The sequence below is a fragment of the Schistocerca piceifrons genome, chromosome 3 (genome assembly GCF_021461385.2).
Source record: "Schistocerca piceifrons isolate TAMUIC-IGC-003096 chromosome 3, iqSchPice1.1, whole genome shotgun sequence".
In the NCBI taxonomy this organism is placed as follows: domain Eukaryota; kingdom Metazoa; phylum Arthropoda; class Insecta; order Orthoptera; family Acrididae; genus Schistocerca; species Schistocerca piceifrons.
Genome location: NC_060140.1, coordinates 250418662 through 250437890, shown reverse-complemented (window position 1 = coordinate 250437890; position 19229 = coordinate 250418662). Strand labels below are relative to the sequence as shown.

Genomic DNA, 19229 nt, shown 5'->3' with positions numbered 1-19229 from the left:
GGCCACTTCGGCCGGCCGTCTGATCTTAGGAGGCGAAGTCACAAAATTTTTAATTATCATCTCGAAACAAAAAATCAAATTGCGACCATGAACTTGGTGAACTGTGTATGAACAGTGCAGTGCGACACATTTTTCTCACTGACAGATTACGTTGACGTAGACCGTGGCTGTAGAAGTCTGCACTTAGGCAGCCAGATGATGAGCTCTTCGTCACGCTGGAAATGCCTGCCACTATGGTTTTCTCATCCGAGGAAAGAAGACGAAGCCAGTGGGTGCCATGTCTGGAAAATACAGTGTTGAGGACAATATTTTATAGCCCAAAGAAGCAGCATGTCTTGCTGTGTCCTACGCGGCTTCCCGCAGTGATTCGTCTTGGCAACCTCCAACATACTTGTCAGTAGATTTTAGTGGTATTGTCTTATGATGGTTGCGTCCTCGTCTTTTTTGGCGGTGGTGAACTCAAATGTTTACACACATTGGGCTAATACAGCTGCAGCATTCCAGCTGCTCCCTCGGTTCGGGTGTGTGAGCAGTCGCGGATTCCAGCAGGCGGCGGATTTTGTCATCTTCAAAATGTCGGACAAGATGTAGAAAACCAATCCGCGACCGTTTAACACTTTTCCTACTAGTGGATTGATTGTGAAATGCTGTCTTTGAGTACCAGAAGTAGCATTTCTGTTGTGGTTCCCGGCTCTTCATGGCGAGATGGTCAGCCACTTGCTGCTTCGTCATTCAGTCTTGTTTTGCCACTTGAGAAACGTCTGCGCCACCTAATCACTGATGCATATGATGTTGCTTTGCTGCCGTACGTTTGCACCAGCTCTAAATGCATCTTTGCTACGTTATTTCCCTTCCGATGCTGAAAATGAATTATTGAACTATAATCCAGTTTATAAACGTGCTGCACAAACCACTTCTGGTTCCTCCAGCGGCTACTTACGAGAAACGGCCTTGCCGCAGTGGATGCACCGGTTCCCGTGAGATCACCGAAGGTAAGCGCTGTCGGGCGTGGTCGGCACTTCGATGGGTGACCATCCAGGCGGCCATGCGCTGTTGCCATTTTTCGGGGTGCACTCAGCCTCGTGATGCCAATTGAGGAGCTACTCGACCGAATAGTAGCGGCTTCGGTCAAGAATACCATCATAACGGCGGTGTGCTGACCCCACGCCCTTCCTATCCACATCCTCCTCTGAGGATGACACGGCGGTCGGATGGTCCTGGTAGGCCACTCGTGGCATGAAGACGGAGTGTACCGGCTACTTATGTTCCCGTGGCACGTGGATTTCACAATGTAGCGAAACTGCAGACAACTACAAGGAAACATCAAAAGTTTGTTACGAAACTTTATTTTTCCAAAATGATACGCGTAATTAAAACTCCTTGGTACCCTCGATCTCTAGCGGCCTCGTCAGCTACAGGACAATAACTCTATTCTTCAACGTGATTTATTATTTCTAGTTGAGCAGTTGTGAGGAATCCACGTCGAAAACCGCTCAGTTCAGCTGGTGTTATTGCCCACTAACGTACTTAACAGCCCAAACGATTTCTCTTCGAGCTTGTAACCCGTCCAAGTGGGGCCGGTGTTTCGACGGCGAGAGCTGGCGCGCGCAGTTGACCCGGCGCCCTTGGTAGCCTAATATGTGAGAAATTACCGCCGGCCAGCTGCTGACCCCTACGTCTCTATCGCCGAATGTCAAACACGCGCCCCGGCGCGTCGCTAATCGCTAATGACGCGGCCGTCGCTTTCTCGCGCGGCGCGGCGCGAGGCCCGTCCCGATGAAGCCGGCGGGCGATAACCATCTGCACCCGACCCCGTGGCTCCTCTGCTTCTCGCTTCCCTTGAAACAACGTAATTTGCTAATTACTGGCATTACAGGACTTCCATTACAGCGCCTGGTTCGTGCGGCGAGAATTGCGGTCTTATTGAGATAAAGTGAGGCCTCTGCGGGAGAGGGTAAAAAAAAAAGTAGTGGCGGCATCTGGGGGGATTAAAGTGAAGAAGAAAGAAACGAACGATACGAAACTTAAAAAGAAAAAAGACGAGAAAAGCTGAGAGCATGTATGCTACAAGGTATCTGGCGGAAAGGAGAGCTGACCTTTCATCGCGTAAAAGCGTCGAGCTTCGCACCTAACAAAAGTAATCTTTATGGCCTGATACTACACCTCATCGGGTTTTCGCCGTCGAGGGCAATTACTTGCGCGAATAAGGAAAAAATTCCGTAACGCTAATCACTAGAAATTTGAAGGCAGCCCTGAGTGCAGCTCTGTACGGTGTATCGCAGTCATGACGAGGCACAGTATCAGCCGCTGATGGAGGCTTTGACGATGCATCCAGTGTCAGATATTGCCCAACCTGCGTTCCCATCAGTAGCTCACGCAGGTCGCTTCAGCGTCTAGTAATGACATGTCTAGTAAACAAATCGAAGCCCCTAAACATCCGAGGTAACCACAATTCAATTACGAGCTGGTTCAAATGGTTCAAATGGCTCTGAGCACTATGGGACTTAACATCTGTGGTCATCAGTCCCCTAGAACTTAGAACTACTTAAACCTAACTAACCTAAGGACATCACACACATCCATGCCCGAGGCAGGATTCGAACCTGCGACCGTAGCAGTCACGCGGTTCCGGACTGAGCGCCTAGAACCGCTAGACCATCGTGGCCGGCTACGAGCTGGTAGTCAACAGTTACAATGTATTTGAATGGCCATGAATGGGAGAGAGCCATAACAGAAATGAAGAGGGGCGACATAGAAGTGCTGAAAAACCTCCAGTTTGCTAGCTAAGTAACAGAGCTATCTTCCATTGCACATATATCTTCAGATAGTCAAGAAAAGCAACATATAGGGTAACGTCCCATCGACAACGAGGTTGTAATACACCACCTAGCTGCCTGTTACTGCTTCACTGCTTGACAGTTGCTAAGGGACAACCGACATTTGTTAAGGAGCAGCTGCCAACTGCTACGGAACACCCGATCAATGACACTAAAAGGACATGCAGGGGTAAGACATGTTAACTGTGGCAATTCCTATGCACTAGCGCTCTGTATACACTCGATCGTTCAGGCAGCACGGTATTTGACGATGGTTGTTGTGGAAACGATTAGTACGACATTCTGTGTGCTGCGGCAACGTGTCTGCATGACATCGTTTGATCCTTACGATTGGGGACGAGCAGTTGAACGCGTCGAAGCTGGTCAAAGTGCCGCTACTGTGGCCACAGTAATGGATGTGCCCAGAAGTGTCACCTTGCGATTAAAAAAGGCGGATGAAGGTGGAAATCCTATCCGAAACCATTCCAATGCTCGTAGATGGACCACCACACCACCCGAGTATCTATAAGTAGCCCTATGAGTGGAAAGGAACAGACATCTCACTCCTAAGCAGATCGCTGCAGACCCTGCAGCCACTACAGAACATCTGTCTCTGCCAGAACCATCCTGCGGCGATTAAATCAGACTTGCTTGTACGTTCGGAACCTCCTTAAATGCATCCCAATTCAATCACGCCATCACGCGTTCAATGGTGTAGGGAGCACATTGGTTGGGGTCAACAACAGTGGTCCAAAGTGATGGTCTCCAACGGACCCCGCTTCTCTGTGGCAAGTGGTCCTGGCCACCAGTTGGTGTGGGGAAACACACTGGACGCCACACAACCTTCACGAACGTCATGTGTATGGCCTAGGTGTTATGGTGTAGGCAGGCATCACGCACAATGGCTGAACATCGCTGCCTATCCTTGCACGAGGTACGGTTACAGCACAGCGGTATTTCAGATGGATTATAGTGGATTATTATCGAACAGTCCACGTGTGTACTGCCGGTCCATAGTGCCCGTTGGACACTATGAATGTGCCCGTTGGACACTAAGGACCGGCAGTACACCCGTGGACTGTTAGAGCAAGAAATACGCTGGGAGAAACTGAAGAATCACACTGTAAATTATGTCCGTTTGTTCAGAGATACGATGATCCAGACTTTCTTTTTATGGACGACAGTGCCCACTCATATAGGACCACAGAGGTGCCGGACAGAGTGGAGAGAGAAGATACTGAACATGTGGAATGGCCTGCCTACTCCCCTGACCCAAGCTCTGTAGACCATCCACTGGATGCTTTTGGCAGACATGTTTCTCAACAAACACCCCCTCGCCGTGTCTTACAAGAACTGAAAACCACCTTTTGAGAGGAAAGGGTCATATCTCCCAAGAACTCCTCAACAGATTGGTAGCTAGCATAAATAACAGGTGCTAAATGTGCATTAGTGCCCAAGGAGGCCATATTCGTTACTGAGAGTCCAATTTAGGCTTTTATCTTGGGAGTATGACCTGTGTCGAACACGAACGTTATTTATGTCATATCCTGCTCTCCCTTGTGATGTAGTTTATACCTTTTTCGTCATAAACTTAGCACTCCACCTCCGTTACGTATGTGCTGTGTCTCACGTCGACCTTCATTGCCTGTGATTCCTCCTGTCCAACAATATCTCTGTCCCTTAGCAATTATCAAGCAGTGTAAAATAGACACCTTCCCCACAGCAGAATATTTTATTTTTTATCTTGTTTATCTAGTTCAGAGTATGCTGAATCCAAGTTTTCGACCTCCAAAGCCCTCGGGACAACTTTTTGTGAACAAGAAACCACTTTTTTCAGGTTTTCGTCTATTATTCGGAAACTTGCATCCCACTGAAAACGTTATCCGTACCAAAATGAAAGAGCATTAAATTTTGCGTCGAATGATCTATTTAAATGTCAAAATCGGTGCAGCCGTTAGGCCGTAATCAACTGTTCGTTCATTTTTGTCAACTGGGCGCAAAAACAGCTACTCCAAATGAAAAATGTCAAGATATCAAAGTTGCAGAGCAAGAAATTTCACGTTACAAAAGCATCTTCTTTTTCAGTTTCAGGCAACATTAAACGTTCATATACTTGAAAGCCAAAGTAATTCCACTTTGTTGTTTTTCTTTTAAGTCAAAGTTTTTCAATGAAACGAAATTTCCGATGGGCAGACTGCTCCTTAATCAGCACATATGTGTTCCCTATGTACATATTTTTAAATTTTTTTCATTTTTGCGCATTTTTATTCGTTTTCATCCATTGTATTAAGTGGCAAGAATGGGTTGCTGAAATGGAAACCAAGTACACAGTAATGGCCGATATGAATTTACTTATGAGTAATATAAAATTTGTACAATTGAACAAATAAAAGGGCATGACAGTTTTAAAAATCAATTTGAATATCAGAGATCAACATTTTATGGTTCAAATGGCTCTGAGCACTATGGGACTTAACATCTGTGGTCATCAGTCCCCTAGAACTTAGAACTACTTAAACCTAATTAACCTAAGGACATCACACACGTGCATGCCCGACGCAGGATTCGAACCTGCGACCGTAGCGGTCACGCGGTTCCAGACTGAAGCGCCTAGAACCGCACGGCCACACCGGCCGGCGACATTTTATCAAATTAATTCCATCGAGGTCGTTTGGAGACAGCGGCATGTGCCGGTCTAGCATTTGCTCTTCAGGAGCCACAGCGGTACTTTCGAAAACTTCCTCGTCCTGGAACCTACCTTCTATCTCTTCCTCATCCTTGTCGAAACCAATTTTATGGAGTTTTCTCGCAAGATAAGCCACAACAGTGTCTGCACGTTGACGAGCAGTTCGGTCCAGCTGTGCGACAGCCACATAGTGCTATACATTGTGTTTTGCACGCGCAGGAAACCATCTTCAATCCCGTGTGTGGTGCCGCATCTTTCGTCTCGTCACTGGAAACAATCCTGGTAAGTTTTTCTTCTACCCTCACTGGCGTGGGTCATATTTCTTCCACAGCCAAGATTGCACTTGATGATAGGATCGCAATGAGTGCCACCTTGCTGCTTCCGTTGTTGGTGGTAGCCTTTCGTGTTTGAAAGATTTTCTCGGGGCACATTTTACAAAAAGCTCGTACCTGGGCTCGTCCAAAGTCGCGCTGTTGCAATTCCCTTATAGTGCTAACATCAGCTGTTCTTCTGTCTGGGCTGTTAGGCTTTAAGAGACCGAGACTTGAACAAATTCGGTAGACTGCACTCCGAGGTGTCGCTTTGCTCCATAAGATTTAGTAATTTCCCTTTCCCTTGGCCAAAAAAAGAGGAGGGAGGACTCGAACGTCTAACGGGGGTAGCCGCACGGCCCGCGAAAAAAAAAAGGAAGAGAATACGATATCTTGTGAAGGTGTGGAGGCATGGCTGACAATGGAAAATGCAGGATCGAAATTGACATAATTACCGGAGTATCACACTCCTGCTGATTTCCCTGTTCCCTGTTTATGGAAGTACAGATTGTTGTAGCTGTTTCCTCAACCCGTTAGGAGAACAAGCACGCCTATGTCCTCGCTTACGATTCCCACACTACCAGACTCAGCAGCTTGGGAAATAGCTGCTTCCACAATCAATGAATCGGCATCTTCTTTTGGCTGTAACACTTGAATACTTCCATCCTCAAATTTCCTCGTGAACATAAAACTCAAGTTGTTCTTGTTGCTCATCTTTGCAAGAAACCTCTCCTGTGTGACTGCAGCATTTGTATTTTCATCGAAAATGATATCTGATGAAGAACTGGTGTTTTTAAACGACGATATCTTTCAGACTTTGTTCCCTTTTGCGAGGCATCACGTCTTCTTTCCCGATTAATATTGTTGTCAGGCTCCATTGCTGTGCAGAGAGAGAGCGCCATGATCCGTACCATGGAATGGAAAGTATTCAACTTGTCAATCGTGCAGATGTTAAAATCGGCGTTATCAGAGATGAGCTGGATGAATGCTTCGCTGGTTATGCAAGGGTGCTCAGGTCGTACAGTAGAGGACGTCTCACATAGGAAGCTTCCATTTATGGAGTTGCGAATCAAATTGCACTACGAGCATCGACAATAAGTCTTGACCCGAAACTTTTGTACACGAATGTACTGAGCCCAATCAAAAGTGAAGACAGAAATGACCGTGGTCTTACAGCAGAAATCACTGTATGTGACAAAGCAACACTTTTTTTGCGTTTATCTAGAGTTGATTTAGACCTACAAAAAAATAACAAAATGGAATTTCTTCGACTTCCAAGTGTATGATAGCTTAACAGAGCCTAAAATTGAAACACTAGATGTTTTTGTAAGATAAAACGTCACGTTCTGCAACTTCAATAACTTGGTAATTTTTCATTTGGAGTAACCGTTTTTGAGTTACATACGTCAGAGCCAACTTTTCAGCCAAGCTGGTGAAAATGAACCAACTTTGACAACTCATTACGGCCGAACGATGCACCGATTTTTACCATTCGACCATTCGACGCAAAATTTAATGCTTTTTATATCGGATACGGATATCGTTTTCATTGGGATGCACAGTTTCCGAATAATAAACGAAAACCTGAAAAAACTGCCAAAATTACCTTTTTTTGTTCACAAAAAATTGTCCCGAAGGTTTTGGAGGCCGAAAACTCGGATTCGACATACTCTGAACTGGATGAACAAGATAAAAAATAAAATATTCTGCCTCATCTTTTGCAAGCAAAGGTCTTTTTTGTGGCGCCTTTACTGGACTACTCCATTTTCTATAGTCTACAGTACCTCCAAATGACAGTATGTAAACTCAAATAGCAACAGTGAACTACAGATAAAACTGAAAACTGATAAATGAACCCATAAGCCATTGCTATCAGAATACCAACATCCAAAAAAAAAAGAAAAGCTACGAACTCTCTTTTTATCAGAGTGGCGGAAATAAGCACCTGACGGTACAAGTCAGCCAGACAACTGGCGGAAGATCTTTATTTATCGCTGCGGTATGAAAGGCCTTCCTTCTTCTGAATATCTCATAAATATAAGTCAGAGAGTGTTAATATTCGTTTGTGGGTTAATTTTTTGTGCACGAAGGGGAATATTTCCATTTTATACAGAGGTCATGGCAGTTACGTAAGTAGATTAAATTTAAGAAGGATTAGGAGGCTTTCAAGCTTATTGCTCCAGGGTGATCGTTTCCTTTAGTTGAAGTGTGAAACGTTAGTCTGCCTTATTAGGCCGAAAGGCCCGAGACAGGCACAGCGGAGACCGATGCACGTCGCGAGCGCCTGCTGGTGAATCCGGACAGTGGATTCGCTGCTGAGGGCAGCCACGGCAAGGCATGCGGCTCGCGGGGTGGGCGGCGTTCCAGGAAGAGATCGCGGCCGCCAGATTGTGGCGATGCGCGATACTCGATACGCGGCCCCTAATAAAGCCTTCCCCGGCGTCGCTATTAATTAACGGCGCGCCGTGCGTATCATTAGGCCCACCGAACCGCTCGCTCCCCATCTGCTGGGCAGCCCGCCAGTCGCCGACCGGTCATCGCGGCGCATGCCTCCAGTACAGACAGAGACTCTTCTGCACCGCCCTGCCCGTATCACGATCCTGTACTGTGCTACAGCTCTTGTCATTATTGTCATCGTGTGCCGATTCTGGCATTAGCGTCGCAGGTTTGCACTACGATGTTGGTGAAGGTCTTTGTTAAGCTCCAACATGCAAATCCAGGCGTGTGTAAAATGAATGTGGGCAACATAATAATGAAAATTTGCCCCCCCCCCCCCACCTCCCGAAGCAGATCTGAGGATCTCTTAGTGGTGATATTATCTCCTCCTCCCTGCTCTTTAAAAATATAACTTTCAACATAAACATAAATGAATGTGAGACGACCCGCTAAACCCGCAGGACAGGACAGGTAGCTTAAATTGTGGAAAGGGGCCCAAATAAGCAGCTGTCAGTTACACTCATACAACCTTATTTATTTGAACAAACATTACAAGTGCCAAGAAAATGTTACAAAAAAACACTGCATTAATTTTTGGAACTTAATAACTGCCTGAATATGCCATACAATCTCATGCCTTAAGGGCAAGACCACTTTAATTTAAAATCGGCTGAACGCCAATAACTTAAAACTCAAACCAAAATCAGAAAGTTAAAAGGCAGAAGGCCTTATCTTAAATCAGTTCTTTTAATTAGTCTGAAGGCCCAAACAATCTTACGCCTTAAGGGCAAAACAATTTAAAAATCGGCTAGAAGCCATACAAATACCAACCACAAGAACAAATGAGAAATGGCAGTCCACCCAACGGCGCTCAGAAGTTTCCGAGGGTCGGCCTGGAATTCAAACACTAACGCTCGCTTCAGTGAGGCAGGCAGTAGGCTCAACCAATCTCGATCCGACGACAACCCAACCGACAGAGTCAATGGATCCACCGACGAGGTAACTTCCGCTCCACCCGACCAGCACACAACAGGGAGTTCAGTGGAACAATGTAGAAGGTATTTCCGCCCACAACCAATTATACATCGAGCTGTCAAACTACACACTGTACTGGACAACGAGAACACGATGAGGAAAATACACTGCCTGAATTTACGTCTACGGCCAGGGCAGGTAACCGGAACGTTAACGGCCACAAGGCAGAAGATTCCGCTGGTGCACTTCAATTCAAAATAACCAAGTATAATTAAACACCACCGGGGGGTGGCTAAAATTTGCCAACTTGAAGACACACGTTGTTGCTTGCGGGAATATCCCCACACCCGACAACGAAATCCAAACGACACAATGTGAACAGTCGTGACTTGCTGGTACATTAAGTCGAAACTCAACTTTCGTATCCAAGATCGGTGAGCCACGGACCACGTAGCAATAGGAACAGCACCAAACACTACGACCGCGCATGGACGCCTCCAGCGGCCTCGGCCAAACTAAGCGCCACGGAGATTTCCTCGCTGCTCCATGCCAACCGACCGACTCCTCAGGCCTGAAAAAGGTGAAAGGACCAAATATACGTTGGCCGATGAGACGACCAACCAACGGTCGTCCGACTCCAACCTCCCTCCATCGGACAGTTCATGTGTGTCGCCAGTGGTCGGCGAGCACTGGCTGTCGGCGCCTCACCGGCGCTCCTCCCCGACTTCACTGCTGCTGCGTCCCGACTGCACTGCTGGTCCGTCTCCGACTGACTGCCAGACACACGACGACCCGGAAATACTGTCGGTCGCTCCAGAGATGGAACGACAGAGCACTTATCGATACGCGCTGCTGCTGCCGCTCACGGGCAGGTAAGGTAGTGGCTCCATTAAATGGAATAAGAAAACGAGGTGGCAGTACCGTAATAGAAGATGGCAAACAATAAATGGAATAAACGCAAGCCGTGCACGGCTCAGAATGATTAAGAGAACTAGTAACTACAAACTGATAAATGCTGTTTCTGCAGATTAAAACCTCTTCAACTATTAAAAATTTTTATATATCAATGTCCGACGGACATAAAGAGACACAAGTGAATTTCCTAACTAATACGATTGATCAATTGGCCGAAAACTGCCCATTTTTATGGCTACACGATATAATACAAACAATGCAAGATGACTGACATCTTCTAATAGAAGACAATACTTTCAAAGATGACCTACAGTGGTGTGCAACCTAAGTGGGAATAAAACTTACATGCTAAGCTTTATAGCCCTAATAAACCGAAGCAAATACAAAATCCCCGTATATACTGCGTCTGGTGCGTCGGAGCGATGGTTCTCGTACACGTCTGCTATGATGGATGGAAAAAACTCAACCACAAAATAAAAAACTCTTTCAAACACTAGGACGGCAGAAGGCGGTCCTCTGACTAGTATGATCTAATACTGTTTTCTCCTCTAAGTGTTCTACAGACGAGAAACACAAATTCCCAGCAGCCACAAGGACGGAGTTCAGGTAACATCTCAACGTGAGTATAAGCTGAAGAAGCGCTCTCAATCACTGATCGCTGCATACTCAACGACGACTCTCTACCTGGTTCAAATGGCTCTGAGCAATATGCGACTTAACTTCTGAAGTCATCAGTACCCTAGAACTCAGAGCTACTTAAACCTAACTTACCTAAGGACTTCACACACATCCATGCCCGAGGGAGGATTCGAACCTGCGACCGTAGCGGTCGCGCAGATCCAGACTGTAGCGCCTAGAACTGCTCGGCCCTCTCTACCTGGAGGCGAAGTCCAGAATCGTGTATGTTCGCAACAGCACAGTCCCTAACCGTTCTAACTATAAAATCTCCTGAGTGCAAAGACTGAAAGTCTCTCTGTAGCATCAAAGATGACACTGAGCGACCATCAGACACGGGAGCTCAAAACGGAAGACCCCTTTCTCCCCACTACTGGCTTCCCAACAAAGTTCGGCTCCATTCCCTTGTAACTGCAGAAGGCGAATAATATGCTCGAAAACACGGAATACTCTCTCTCTATACAGACTCTTCCGAACGCCGACCAACAATATTTCAGTCTTTTGTCGTCCAGCGCGGAAAATTCACAAGGAAACACCTATCCCCGTTAATTAGGAATTCATACAATCGCACGCTTCTCAGAGTAAAAATCCTCGGAAATAACCCAGCCTGCGTGATTTCCAAAGTAACGCTTCGTTGTTCGTCTCTTCTGCGGCCAAGATTTTCAGAGTTTCCGGTTATCCTTTCGTTTTGGCCTAGCTACAATACCAGCTAGCCCTCCCCCCCCCCCCCCCCCTTCCCCACTCTGTTCCACTCGCGGATCGCACGGGGGAAAAACGACTGTCTGAACGCCTCAGTATGAGCTCTTATTTCCCTTATCTTTGAATGGTGATCGTTGCGCGATTTGAAAGTTTCAGAATTTAGTGAGCAGCCCCTTCTGTTTAGCGCGCCGTCTATCTGCAAGTGTGTCCCACTTCAAACTTTCTATGAAAACGCTCTCGCGACGGCTAAATGTATCAGTCACGAATCTTGCCGCTCTTCTTTGGACTTTCTCAATCTCTTGAATCAGACCCAACTGGTAAGGGTACCACACAGACGAACAATACTCCAAGACTGGGCGGACTAACGTATTGTAAGCTATTTCCTTTGATGAAGGACTGCATCCCTTCGGGATTCTACCAATAAACCGCAATCTAGAATTCGCCTTACCCGTTACTTGTGTAATCTGATCATTCCATTTGAAATCATTTCGAATAGTCACACCCAGATCCTTGACGGACGTTACAGCTTCCAAAGACTGGGCATTTATTTTGCACTCGTACATTAATGGGGATTTTCGCCTTGTTATACACAGTAGGTTACTAATATTGAGAGATTACTGCCAGTCATTACAATACGCAGTTATTTTCTGCAAATCTTCTCTGATTTCTTCACAACTTTCATGGGATACTACTTTCCTGTAGACAACAGCATCATCGGCAAACAGTCTAAGGCCGCTGTCAATACCATCAACCAGATCGTTTATGTAAATCGTAAAAAGCAGAGGACCTATTACGCTGCCCTGGGGCACACCTGAAGTTACGCTTGTTTCTGTTGAAGTTACCCCGTTCAGGACGACATACTGCTTCCTGTCTATGAGAAAACTTTCTAACCAACCGCATGTGTCATCTCATAGACCGTAATCGCGCACTTTTTGTAGCAAGCGACAGTGCGGAACTGAGTCGAACGCCTTTCGAAAGTCGACAAATATGGCACAACCTGGGAGACGGTATCTAGAGCCTGTTGTATACCATGCACAAAGAGGACCAGCTGTGTCTCGCATGACCGCTGTTTCCTAAAACCGTGCTGGTTTCTGCAAATGAGCTTCTCAGAGTCTAGAAAGGTCAAAGGATCTTAACTGTTTTACAATCCCAGATACACTAAACAGTATGTCAACCATCCTTTCGTTTGTTCGATAATTGAAAGGAGGAATGGTGCTGCAGTCCTCTACCGTAAACGAGTTTTTGAAGGCTAGGTTTAGAATTTCGGCCTTCTGTTTACCATCATCAGTTACATTACCCGCACTGTCAGCAAGAGACGGTATTGAATTATTTGTACCGTTTATAGATTTTATTTACGACCAAAATTTTTTGGGGTTATTTTTAGAATAAGCAGATAAAATATTGCTTTCTATTCGTTAAAAGAATCTCTCATTGTCCTTCTGACACCTGCTTTCATTTCGCATAATTTCTGTTTGTCAGCGGGGCAGTGACTACGTTTAAAACGACAGTGCAAAATTCTCTGCTTTCTCAGCAACTTCATAATATGTTTGTTGTACCAAGGTGGATCCTTTCCCTCCCCTACACTTTTGCTAGGCTCATACTTCTCTAGCACATGGTGGACAATACCTTTAAATTCCGACCAAAGATGCTCAATATCTTTGTGTCCCACGGTGAATGCTTGGAGCTGACTACGAAGAAATTCATTAATGACACTTTTATTTGCTTTCCCAAACAAGAAACCTCTACACTGTTTCTTTAGTTTTTTTGCAACTTCCACTGACATAGAGGCTACAACGACATTATGGTCGCTAATACCTTCTTCTAGATCAACTTCCTCAAAAAGATCAGGTCTGTTTGTCGCCAAGATATCTAATACGTTCCCATCTCGAGTTGTTTTTCTAACCTATTACTCAAGGTTGTATGTTGAGAACGCTCCTAGAATAACTTCACACGAATCTTTGCTTCTGCCTCCTGTGATAAAGGTGTAATTTTCCCAGTCAATGGATGGTAGATTAAAGTCTCCACCTATAACTAATGGATAATTTGGATATTTATTTCCTATGTACTCAAGACTTTCCCTGAAACATTCTGCGACGTTTGTTGCGGATGCTGGTGGTCTATAAAAACATCCTAATACAATGGTCAATCCTTGTCTGACTGACAGCTTTATCCAGACTATGTCACAGTCTGACCCAGTCTCGATCTCAACTGCGTTTAAACAGCTTTTAACTGAAATGAACGCACAACCTCCCACAGCATCAGTCCTATCCTTCCTAAACATTGTTCAATCCGAGTTCAAAATTTCACAGCTTTTTATGTCTGGTTTCAATCAGCTTTCGGCACCTAATACAATATTGGCATTGCTACTGTTTATTTCGGAGATTAACTCGGAGATCTTGCTACAGACACTTCGTCAATTTACTAACATGAGATTAAGCATATTTAAATTCTTTGGAATGACCTGTTTAGGCGAACTAACAATTTTTACAGTTGGCACCCCCGCATCCGTGTCAAGAACTGGTAATTTTCCAGGCCAGTGGTTTGTTTCCCGTAGGGAGGAACCTAATCTAAATAACGCCCATGTGCACGCCACAAGAACTGTGCTACTCATGTAGCACCCCTGATCTATCGAAGGGCGTCCTACAACCTTCCACCCCATAGCGTTGGTCGAGGAATCTACAACCATTTTCGTCACAGAGTCGACGTAGCCTCTGGTTTAGATTCTCTACTCGACTCCAAACTAGAGGACCACGGTTCACCCTGGGTAGGATGCTGCAGATCGTCAGCTTGGCTTCCACTCCTCGAGAGATGGAGGCCGCCTTCACCAATTTAGCCAGCCGTCGAAAGGACCCAAGGATTTCCTCGCAACCCCGACGACAGGCATCGTTGGTGCCGACATGCGCAACAATCTGCAGCTGGCTGCACCCCGCACACTCGTCAGTCGCCGGAAGAGCCTCTTCCACATCCCGGACAAGGCCCCCCGGCAAGCACACCGAGTGAACGTTGGGCTTCTTCCCCGCCCTAGCTGCTATGTTCCTGTGTTCCTGAGGGGCTCCATACCCGCCTAACATTGGAGCTCCCAATAACTAACAAACCCCAACCCTCACTTGCCTATGTGCCTATCCGGACTTTGCTGAAGGAGCGGCCACTATACTGGCAGAAGGTGCATTCTGATCCGGCTCAGTCTGCCCCCCCCCCCCCCCCCCGAAGCATCAGATAGCACACTGAATCTATTAGCAAAGGGCAAGGGATTTGGCAGGAGCCTGCGTCCCCCATGCAACCTTCGCCTTGAGGCTCGAGACCTCGACACAGTGCGCCACCCACACTGAGGTGAGAGTGGGCCGGCAGGCTCAGTCGCACCTGAGGTCGGGTCAGTGACAGAGAGCTGTGACATCCCCCCCCCCCCCGGCACATCTAGTACAGCAGAGGCTGCCCCAGGCACCTCATCCCCATCGCACCTCAAGGAGGCACTCTGCAACTTGTTGACTGTGGCCAACAAAGCTTCCAGCTGCGTTTGGACTGTGGCCAACTCCATTGATTTACTATTTAAAAAAACTTAAGGAAAGCTACTGCCACACACGGTCAACAGCTACACTCTACTTGGCAGAATGGACACTCATTAATGAAAATAAAAATTTATGGTAGAAGCGAGATCTGGTGCTTATTTTCCTGCTAGCGGCTATTTAGAGAATACTAAAGAATAAGACAGTGACATACAGTAAACGGCTAGAGTGAATTTTATAAACTAATTAAACAGTGACCTACGGTAAGCTGCACCTACTGATTATCCCTCGTATTTGTAATTTAAACAAGCGTTTACGTACACGCGAAAGTGATCTAATAAAACTATAAAAACTGCTACCTTAAATGTATCGAGCCTAAATGACACTAATAATCGCAAATACTGAGTATTTTGCACTGAATTTATTAATAATTCCGCGTATTTAACGTCAGTTACGAATATAAACAAACGTTTGCGTACACTCGGAACTGTCCTAAATAGAAACTTCACTTATCTTATTCAGACGCAAATAAAAACTGAAACCTTTAATTTATGACGTGTATCTTTCACTTATGCACGTAAATACTACAGAATAGACAGCAAAAATGATTAGTTAATAGCTAAGTTACTTATCTTGTAACACAGCAAGCGAAAAGCGCTCGTAGCTCTTGTGGTCCGCTGTGCCAGACTATTGTGCTTCAGCGCTGAGATACCCCGTCCGTCCGGCTAGGGCTACTTCCCGTGTTAAGCAGGACCAACACACCTGTGCGGGATTTTCCACCCAGGGCCTGAGTAGCGCCTGCTTTTTCATTTCCACTAGAGTTCCAACCTCTCCCAATATAGGTAATCATTCATTACGCCGTTTCGATAATAAAGACACTGCATCACCTTTCATGCAATAAGCGTTAGCAACTATTTACAAGGTGTATGTGACAATGTCAGTCTCAGAATGAGATTTTCACTCTGCAGCGGAGTGTGCGCTGATATGAAACTTCCTGGCAGATTAAAACTGTGTGCCCGACCGAGACTCGAACTCGGGACCTTTGCCTTTCGCGGGCAAGTGCTCTACCAACTGAGCTACCGAAACACGACTCACGCCCGGTACTCACAGCTTTACTTCTACCAGTACCTCGTCTCCTACCTTCCAAACTTTACAGAAGCTCTCCTGCGAACCTTGCAGAACTAGCACTCCTGAAAGAAAGGATATTGCGGAGACATGGCTTAGCCACAGCCTGGGGGATGTTTCCAGAATGAGATTTTCACTCTGCAGCGGAGTGTGCGCTGATATGAAACTTCCTGGCAGATTAAAACTGTGTGCCCGACCGAGACTCGAACTCGGGACCTTTGCCTTTCGCGGGCAAGTGCTCTACCAACTGAGCTACCGAAGCACGACTCACGCCCGGTACTCACAGCTTTACTTCTACCAGTACCTCGTCTCCTACCTTCCAAACTTTACAGAAGCTCCTTCACAGGAGAGCTTCTGTAAAGTTTGGAAGGTAGGAGACGAGGTACTGGTAGAAGTAAAGCTGTGAGTACCGGGCGTGAGTCGTGCTTCGGTAGCTCAGTTGGTAGAGCACTTGCCCGCGAAAGGCAAAGGTCCCGAGTTCGAGTCTCGGTCGGGCACACAGTTTTAATCTGCCAGGAAGTTTCAATGTCAGTCTCCTTTAAATATTCATATATGCGATGTACAACCTATCAAATGATACCTAATTCCGGTTGTATATCACGGCAACGTATGTAGATGAGTGCTTGTAAGGAGCGAAATTGTAGCCACCTTACAAAGCACAGGCCTGGCCAAACAGCTCCCCTCGAGTGCAAATGCTGCGGGCCGGTGTACTCAAAACTGCGCCCACTGAGATTTGGACGCAGTGAAATTTGCGCCCAGAAAGGTTCGAGGAAGGGTCCACTAGCCCCAGCGGGTAGAAGAGCTGAGGGACACTACTTAGGGGTTTCCGAGCTCTCATTTTCAAGCCATATTATGCAGAACGCTGCGAACTTAGAAGGTCAATGTTAAAGACTGCATCGACAGCTTTCTTCAAGAAACTGATACACGTTGGAGCGTATAAAACATGCTGCTCTAGATCCTAGTTACTTGATTAAATCTTCAGAAACGGAACTTCCCAAGATTATACAAAAATCAGTTAACCATTATTATGAGACTTCTGGAGACCGCGCCCTTGCACAAATTTCACTACTAAAAAGTTTTTCTGAAACTGTTCCCAGCTCTGTTTTTGCGCTAAGATTTTTCTAATCTTCGTTTTCCAATCTTCGTGTGTTTCGATAGCGTTATGTAAGAGAATTCCTCTTCTTAAAAAAGTCAAATTAATTAAGAATTATCTTGGGTACAATATGAGTAAGGCACGACTGTCTAATTTAGCTGTTAGAGCTAGGTAAAGATATCGATATTGATGAAGAAATTTCAAAATTTGCATCCGAGAAAGAAGGAAGAAATTCTAAGCTACTTGCTAGTCACCTGTCACTTAGGCGATCTTCGGTTACTTGTTCTGCTTTCTTAATAATCAATTAAACGGTGTGTCTTTTTTTTAAAAAAATGGCTTTCCTTATTTGTTTTCATCCATAAAAACTGTTTGCGAAGTAGTTTGATGACTTTGATGACTTAATGACGCTAATGAAAAAAAACTCCTACAGACTGTCTACAGAGTTAGTAAGGGGATGACAATAGTTAACGAACAACTGTTAAGTCACTGTTATTTGTTTTGCTGTAAATGTTTGTTTGTTCAATTACGTATACATAAATTGCTCAAACTTAAGTTGTACGTTCTCTTTTGGTCTAACGAGACATGCCGTTGATGTTAAAGACCAGTATTGCCACAATCATTGTCACTGTCATAAAAAAAATCTCCATGTATTTCTCTCTTAGAGCATATATACATAAAAACCAGATAGTAATAAAACTGCTTATAGAATTAATCATTCGCCCAGCAACAGAGTGTGTGTTGATATAAAAACCTTCCTCACAGATAAGAATGTTACCTTTTGCTGGCAGTGCTCGTGGTACCAGAGGTGTCCAGACATGACACACATGATTAAGTGAATCAACTACAATTTTATCCTTTGTGAGGAGTCAGTTTACCCATTTACCTTACCCTAAAGATGTTACATATCTGATCCCTAGTGACCTACAGGAAAAGGAAACTCCCAATAAGATCATTCAGATTGAAAGAAGAAAACGTCATACATTGGATACTGTCTTATTGATTGGAAATTACAAGGGCTGTCACAATTAATAATGAAAATACGGGTATCACACTTTACACAGATATATTAATGAAGGGATCCATCAAATTACAGAAGTAAACTAGTGGTCACTATAGCAATTTCGTTTACTGCCACAAGAAATCAAACAAAATAATTTACCCGTTGAAACCATCATATGAACATTTAATAACTGGACATGAAATTGCAGATACGAGCTATAGCCTTGGACAACTGGGTGGGCACATGAAAAAGTAATATAAAACTATATCACAGATAAGGCAAATGACTGCAAAATGCTAGTGATATGAAGTAAGATGTCCTCGAAAAGTAAAGACGAACACCAATAATTTCGCCAAAGTGCCCGAGGGTGCAGACAGCTGGCTGTGAATATTAAATCTGCGCGATGCATGCTTGATGCCAGTTGGCGAACTTCGTGACCCCCTTATCGTGATGGCACATGCTTGCCACACTTAATAGAGTGAGTACACTAGACAGCTGCAGTGGTGGCTGGCAAAACTGAGTCCTGATCGACCTCTATACTTCGCTCTAAGTCGGAGACGCTCCTCCTTACAGTTCTCTTAAATGAAATGGATGAAGTGTCCTCCCTGATCTTTTTCCCTCAAGTGTATTTTTCGGCATCGCAGAAGCAAGTGCATTCTGACTTTACTCTCCAAAATTTAGTTGATTCTGCCAGTATCGGAATCTCACTGCCCAACTGCAGCACACCTTTCGAGTTGTTAATAATAATAATGTTATAAACAAACTGAATCATTTCCTGTTCTCGTGGGCTTTGTCATGTTTAACAAGTAATGGTATAGTGTGGAAAGAAGGCAGAAAATCTCTTCCACTACATTCAGATTTCCAGCCTTGTACATAGACATGAACAAAGAATCACACATTCTACCAAAGTAATTACTGTGAGCAAATCACAGAACCCCTAACTATGTTCTGAACAAACATTACTGCATGGCACAGCAGTGTCCAATGGCTTGTCC

At 45.2% G+C, this 19229-nt stretch overlaps 1 pseudogene; it reads left to right on the top strand.

The window, feature by feature from the left end:
* The first annotated feature begins 941 nt into the window (after nucleotides 1–941).
* Nucleotides 942–1059, top strand: LOC124790199 (annotated as a pseudogene).
* Nucleotides 1060–19229: the final 18170 nt, after the last annotated feature.